Source organism: Arachis hypogaea, chromosome 12 (genome assembly GCF_003086295.3).
Source record: "Arachis hypogaea cultivar Tifrunner chromosome 12, arahy.Tifrunner.gnm2.J5K5, whole genome shotgun sequence".
In the NCBI taxonomy this organism is placed as follows: Eukaryota; Viridiplantae; Streptophyta; class Magnoliopsida; order Fabales; family Fabaceae; genus Arachis; species Arachis hypogaea.
In genome coordinates this window covers 59,892,025-59,900,255 of record NC_092047.1, presented here as the reverse complement: position 1 = coordinate 59,900,255, position 8,231 = coordinate 59,892,025, and positions in this window count along the sequence as shown.

The window sequence follows — 8,231 nt, the reverse complement described above, 5'->3', positions numbered from 1 at the left end:
GCCGACCGATCTCCGTAGGTAACACCCAAATAAATTTTCGTTTTCTGAACTCCTTTGTAGTAGGATAGGTTGCATGATTAGGTTTTCCATGATATCATTTGCATGATAAGTTTACTTGGTTGGAACAATAAAACTCTCTCTTAGGAAACTAATACTTTGGGGCAACCTTGACATTGCCAATTTTGAATATCTTGATGCCAAACTTGCTTGAAGAACTGTATTTTGGAACATGAATTTTGAGTTAAGAACACAAGCTAGTGAGCTTTGAGCCTTGTTTTGTGGCTACATCGTATAGTCACTTATTTTTCTTCTTGTGTGCAATTGTTTCCTCTCTATGAGTGTAATCCTTGCTTTGTTTGAGTCTATATGTCCATTATTCCGTGTATTTATGCATTTATATGATTGAGGCCATCATTTCATTAGCCCACCTACCAAATATCCTTACCCTCTATCTTCCCTTGTTAGCCAAAATTGAGCCTACGCTTAACCCACTTGTTCTTTAAATTAGCACATTACAAGCCTAAAGCGGAAAACCATAATTGTCCTCATTTGGATCTTTGATTAGCTTAGGCTAGTGTGTGTGTGAGTAGCATTCAAGTGTGGGAACCTTGGGACATTGGGGGAATACAAGGGGTATTTTTGTATTGCTATTGAAAATATTGGGAAGTGGGTACATACTCATCTATTGGTCAGATGTAAAGCCTTATGCATTGATGCTCTTGTAGATAAAAAAAAAAGAGAAGAAGGAAAAGAAAAGAAAGAAATAAAAAGGGGACAAAATGCCCTAAAGCAAAGTGCAACTTAATAAGATCAATGCATAAGTATTGTGAAATGAAAAAAAAAAGAGAATACATGAGTATGTGAAAAAGTGAAGAATGGGTAGTTAGAATATAACTCAATTGTATAGGATGTCATAGGTTAGGTGGAAAGCTTAAAGCTTATCAAAGATTCAAATTTCAAGCTCACTTAACCATATATGCACCCTACCTTAACCCTAGCCCCATTACAACCAAAGAAAAGACCTCATGATAGATGTATGCATGCAGGAAATATATGTTGATTGATTAGATGAGGAACAAATCTTGGAAAGCATGATTAGGAGGAAATTGAGAGAATCAACCCTAGACACTCGAGCGAATAGAGTGTAAACACTTCCGGTGAGGGTTCGATGGCTCTAATTCATGATTCCCGGCTCTCACGAGCATGCTTCATGCAAAGTTGCATATATTGCACTTGATGCTCAAAAAAATTGGTGAATCTCATATATTGACCGCCACCGTGCCCTATATGCTTGCATATATCTTAGGAAGGTTGATTTGTTCCTAACCAAGTAGATGGTAGTACTAGTCGTAGTTGCATTCACGTAAGTAGGCTGCACCTCAGGAGTCTTATGCCTTTATGATCCTTCGGTCTTTTGCGTTTCTCTTGCATTTCTCTAAGCATGAGGACATGCTAGAATCTAAGTGTGGGGAGGTTGATAAACCCCATTTTGAGGGTTTATCTTGTATCGATTTCAGGGGTTTTATCAATGATTCCACACGCTTTTCATATGAAAATACAAGACTTTGTGTTCCTTTCCTAACTTTTGCCTCATGGATGAAAACATGCTTATTTTGCACTAAATTAGATACATTTCTAATCTTCTCTTGGTGCCATTCGATGCCGTGACCTGTGTGTTAAGTGGTTTCAGAATATAGGGCAGGGATAAACCAGAAGAGGGAAGGAGAATGGGCGCGAAGGAAAGGAGCATGAGAAATTGAGCTTTGGAAACTTAAGCAAGGGCGCGGGCGCGTACTTGGCGCGCCCGCGTGGATTGCGCAGCTAGGAGCCAAGCCACGAGCCGGCTTGTGTAGCGGCTAGGCCACAACCCCATGGGTGCGCACGCGTATGCTGCACCTTCGCTCACATTGCAAGATGCCCCAGTGGCGCACACGCGCCGATGCTCGAACATGATTTTTTTAGAAGTCACGTGACCTAGGCGTGGAGACAGTTGGAGATCTCATCTTGGGGGAAGTGCCTTGGCGGGAAGAGCTTAAGAAGACCAAGGGTTGAAGGGTTAAGGACTTTTGGCTCAATTTTAGATGGTTCTAAATTTTTTTGGCATTTTTTAGTTACACTCTTGGGTAGAGAGAGAGAGGGAGATTCTAAGCTCTCATGAGGGTTCATCTTCATCCATTTTTTGAATTTTCCATCACACTTTGGTGAGATCCATTGCAATTCTCAATTTACTTGTTCATGTTATAGATCTTCTTCTCCAATTTCAATTAGTGCTTGTAATTGCTCCATCCTCATAGATCCTAGATTCAACTTTGTAGTTTTGGATTTTTTCCAATTTCTTGAGAAGTTCATTTCTATTGTTGTTCTTTGTTAACTGTTGTTAGTTCCTTGTGTTGAAGCACTTTCAATTCTACTTCCTTCTCATTTTTACTATGCCTTTTATCCTTGCTCATCAATTGTTTGATAAAATGCCAACATTAGTTATGGAGTAAAAGTTTCTTACTTGGCATAAGGTTTGGGTCATTAGAAAGAGTTGAATAGTTTATATCAATTGTTGATTTGGAATTAGAAATTGCTAATTGACTTGGAGTGCACTAAAGCTAGATTTCTCTAAGGTGAAAACTAGGACTTGTGACTCAAGTTAGTTATTCTCATTTGACTTTCCTCTATACCTAGGGGTTGACTAAATGAAGCAAGGCCTAATTGTTGTCATCATTGAAGGGACTATAAGGATAGAATTTCTAATGCCAACCCTAGGCCAAGTCTTCTAAAAATTGATTGCTTGTTTGTCATTGATTTTGCTAAACCTTCAAAAGAACCACAACAAGGCTTTCTAATCAATAAGATGCATGCTCTAGCAATTCCAAGGGAGGACGACTCAGGGGACTAGTACTCTCGGTTATAGATTGTAGGATTGTTTGATGCGAAATTTGAATGTTGATTAGACTATACTCACGATTATATCCATTATTGAATTCTATATCGGCACGACAAATTTCGTTTATCAATGATCGAAAATGCTTGAGGCGCGCGTACGCGCCAGGTGCGCGCACGCGCGGGTTGGTGCTCTGTTTTTCAAAATTTTTCCAAGTTCTTGCACCAAACCAAGCATTCCAAACCTCCGAACAGCTACCAAAACACCATAAAACCTTATTTAACATATTAGACTACCAAATAAACTCAACAACTAAGCTACAAACTTAAAACACAAATCTAATGAAACAAACCAACAATGAAAATATTAAAACAAAAGTTTGCAAAGAAGAAAACTACCTAACAATGGCAACTCAAATCACTTATTAACCAAATCTAAAAGAGAGTGGAAAGAGTTTACCATGGTGGGGTGTCTCCCACCTAGCACTTTTAGTTTAAGTCCTTAAGTTGGACATTTGGGAAGCTCCTTGTCATGGTGGCTTATGCTTGTACTCATCCTTGATCCTCCAAGAATGCTTGCTCCTCAATTGGTTGTCAGAATTTCCAACCATTTCCACCAAGCTTGGGTGGGATTCTTCCCAAGATATGAGCTCCCAAAATTGGTCTTCATGTTGTGATGCGGGATCCCATATCTTATTTTCACACCCATCTTCTAGTTGATCATCATAATTCCGCTTGGGTGGCATAACCTTAGAATTCTCACAGAAGCTTCCAAACAACCTCCTAGACTCATGCCATTTGGTTTTACACCAAACATTGCCATTCAACCTTGAGCATGCAACCATAATGAACCTAGAATGATGTTTCCAACCACTACGTAACTCTCTCTTACTCTTAATTCCACAAAGAGCTCTAAGTTGACCATCATTTTCAATCAAACCATATTCAAGTGGAAAAGTAAAGATTAGAGATAAGTATTTTACCCACTTGAATGTTGTGTAGGATGGTGACTTAGGAAGGGGTGGTCCCAATGATCTTGCAAGCTCCACTCCCTTGTGCTCTTCCTTGACTATCTCCACCTCTTTGCAACTTTTCTCAACTTCAACCTCTTCCTCTTGGTGGCTTGCTTCCAAATTATTTTCTTCTTCATTGCTCACCAAAGGCATGAGAGGTGATGTATCTTCTTCCTTAATCTCAATGTCAAGCCCAATGGGGGAGGATTCAATTGTACATAAGAACTCATCAATGATTGAATCCATCTCTTGATCAACCTCTTCAAAGTTTTCTACCATGATATGCCTTGGAGGTTGTACACCCTCCTCAACATCATTTTCAAGCTTCTTGAAAGAGGACTCTATAATGCTACATTCCCATGGACTTCCAACATCTCCTAGATTTTCAACCACTTCTTCTGGCTCATTTATCTCAACTTCCTCTCCTTGTGGCAATCCTTGTTTCAACTCCTCTTCTTCACCTTGAAGCTCTAAACTCACTCCCTCACTATGCTCCTTGGTTGCTTCTCCACATTCGTCAATGGGAGTCTCTTGATTACTTAGTTGGGAGGAGGCCATATTGCTAATGGCTTCCACTAGGATAACTATCTTGGCTCCTAGCTCCTTAAACTTCTTTTCATCCTCCTCTTGTGGCCTTAAGATATGAGATTCAAGATCTCTCAATTCATGCGTGGGGGCTTCATCGGGAGGTGATGGTGGAAGAGAAGACTCATTGTTTGGGAGGAAAGGTTCATAATCGGAAGTTGGTTCATCTTGGTAAGGGTATGGAGATGGTATATATTGAGGTGGTTCTTGAGAGTGGTCATGATAAGGTTGCGGTGGTTCTAAAGGTTCTTGCTCATAACGGTTATAAGAATGTGGTATGGATGATTGGTCATCTGATGGATATGGATCATAGGAAGATGTTTGGTATGGAAAGGCTTGTGAGTATGGTTGAGGTTCATGTTGAGGATAAGAATCATAAGCATATGGTGGTGGTGCTTGATCATCACAAAAGGAGTCACCATAGCCATTGAATTGACATGTATTAGGATGGTAATTATACCTATAAGTATCCGGAGGTTGTTGCCAATAGGAGTGATCAATTCCTTGAGGCTCCTCCCATCTTTGTTGGTTCCATCCATAATGAGTGTCATCATTGAAGTTCATATTTCCTACAACACAATTAGAACCAAACTCATAGCCAAGGTGAGAATTCATAGTGGAAAAGCAAAATAAAACTAACAAAAACTAGCAAAAAAAAAAGTAAGATATTCACACTATTCACATATATACAATAACCAACAAAACAACACTATTGCAACTCTCCGGCAACGGCGCCATTTTGATGAGAGAACTTTGTTGATATAGAATTTCCTCAATTGAATGGATTCCCGTTGCAAGTATAGTTCTACACCAACAAAGAGTCCTCACATACAAAAATTTAGGTTGTATCACAATTAACAAACCCCAAATGAAAATTAACCAGAGTATTTGGGCTCCGGGTCGTCTCACGAAGAGTTGCAATGAAGTGTTTAATTATCGGCTATGAAAATGCAAAAAGGGGGGGGGTTGATTTGATATTTGACAAGAAAACATAAATGACAAGAAAGTAAAACAACAAGAATTAATAAAAGAAATAGTAAGAACTCTTGGCTAAACATAGGTAATTGAGATCACCATCCTTGTCTACATACCAAATATTGATAATTATGAGAGGCCAACCCATTAAGTCTACCTCCAAAGCCTTAAGTACGTAATATCTACTCCTAGGCTTGAAGTACGTCAAATAGGCTTGATCACATCCACCCATAAGTCCTAACCTATCTGCTAATTAGCTTAGTAGTGGGTTAGCATCAATGAGCTTCAAATTGATCACACAGGCTTCTCAAATCACCAATTCAATGAGACCCAATGACTCAAGATCACTCAATTCCCTTAGCCTAGGCCAAGAGCAAAGAAAACTACTCAAAAACTAGAGGAAGCATTTTAACAAACACCTAAAGTGCAAGAAAAGTAAACATCAAAAAATGCAAGAATTAAAAAGAGATCCAACTATACTTGAAAGGCATAAAAGCAAGGCATAGTAAATTTGTGACAAGAGTAAAAGCTAACAACAATTGAATGTAAGAAATCAATAACAACAATCAAAGGAGACAAGATCTAAATGAATTACTTCAAATTACACTAAAAGAAATTAGGATGAGCAAAAGTAGATCTACAGACAAAGTAGAAGAAAGTAATAACAACAATAGAAGAATTATAAATGTAACAACAAGGAATTAAGAAGAAGGAGTAGAAGAAAACATGAATTAAAACTTAGATCTAAGAACTAAACCTAATCCTAATCCTAATTCTAGAGAGAAGTGAGAGCTTCTCTCTCTAGAAACTAAGCTAAAGCATAATGAAACTAGACTATGACTAAGTGTGTTGACTCTCCTTCAATCCTTGGCTGAAATAGCATCAGAAATGAGTTGGGTTGGGCCCAAAGTGCTTCCGAATTCGCTGGGGGCGAATTCACTTTAATGGGCTACGGCAGCATCAGCGCGCGCGCAAAGTGCGCATGCGCGCCCCTGAACGCGAAACAACATATGGCAAATTTTATATCATTTCGAAGCCCCGGATGTTAGCTTTCCAATGCAACTGAAACCTCTTCATTTGGACCTCTGTAGCTCAAGGTATGGTCGTTTGAGTGCGAAGAGGTCGGCTTGACAGCTTTACGGTTCCTTCATTTCTTCATGAGTTCTCCCACTTTGCATGCTTTTCTCCTCATTTCTTCCATCCGATACTTGCCTTATGGACCTGAAATCACTCATCAAACACATCAAGGCATTGAATGGAATTAAAGTGAATTAAAATCACCATTTTAGGGCCTAAAAAGCATGTTTTTACATTTAAGCACAATTCAAGGGAGAATTACAAAACCATGCTATTTCATTGAATAAATGTGGAAAAAGGTGAATAAGTCCCCCAAAATAAGCACAAAATAAACCACGAAATCGGGGTTTATCATATATCTCAGTAATTGGGGCTGTTACGGGTGTGTAATTAGAGAATTTTCCGATTCTGGATGGTCGGTTTGTGCTTGTTGGCTTAGGGTGGTCCCTCTAATTTTCTCTGGGTGGTGGGTTGTGCCTGGGCGTCGAGTTGCCGTTTTGGGCGTTGCTATGTTGCCGTTTATTGGCAGCGACGACCTGACTGACCTCCTCGTCGTTGATGTAATCTCTGGCGACGTTCTGGATCTCATGCATGGTCCATACTGGTTTGGTGGTATGGTGTTTGCGAAAATTTTCGTTCATGAGCCCGTTGGTTAAGCAGAGGCTTGCGACGGAATCCGTGAGTTCGTCGACCGTTAGGCATTCATCATTGAAGCGGTCGAGGTATTTCCTCATGGATTCGTCTTGTTTTTGTGTGACTCCTAGTAGGCTGATGGGGTGTTTGGCTTTAATGATTCTGGTAGTAAATTGGGCCATGAACTTTCGTGAGATGTCGTGGAAACTGGTTATGGATCCGTTAGGGAGGGCGTTGAACCACTTGATTGCCGGCCCAGCTAGGGTCACCGGAAAAGCTCTGCATCGGATTGCGTCGGCTGCGTCTTCTAGATTCATCCTGGCTTCGAAAGCTGTTAGATGCTCCTGGGGATCTTTGGTTCCGTCATACTTCATGTCCGTGGGTTTATCGAAACCTTTGGGGAGTTTTGCTTTTAGGATCCTTTCCGTGAAGGGAGTAGCTCCCATTATCGTGTGGTCGTTTCTCGTGCGCTTGGTATCTCGGTGTCGTCGATCGTCATCCGTGTGGATGGGATCGCGGGAGATGCTGCGGTCGTATCTTTTGCTGTGTCACCGTTCTGGTGATCTGTCGTGTCTTTGGTCACGCGAGGCGCTCTTATCATGCCTCTTGGCATGTCGCCGTTCTGGTGATCTGCCATGGCGGGACCTGGATCTGGAGGTCGCGTGACTTCCGTTTCCGGTGTTGTGCTTTTCCTTGGTGGCAACCCGGCCTTCGAGTTCCTGTACTCGGTGGCAGAGTTCCTGGATTATTTGGGCTGACCTATCTTTCAGATTCTCGGGATGCCGCGTTTTTGTGACGACGGTGTCATCTCCTTTGTTATGGATGGCGCTTGCTATCCTTCCGTGGAGTAAGGCTTCTTGGTATTCAGGGGTAGGGTTTTGCGTTCTGGAGTCATCTTGGTGGCTGATGGAATACTCTTCAAATCCGTCTGCCATTCCGACTCAACCGGCGTTGCTCCCCACAGACGGCACAAATGTACAAGATGTTTCTGGTACGGGTTGAGAGATGGATCGGGAGCCTGCGGGTCAAGGCGGATGCCGGACTATTTGACTGGAGCAATTGGGGGAGGTACCTGCA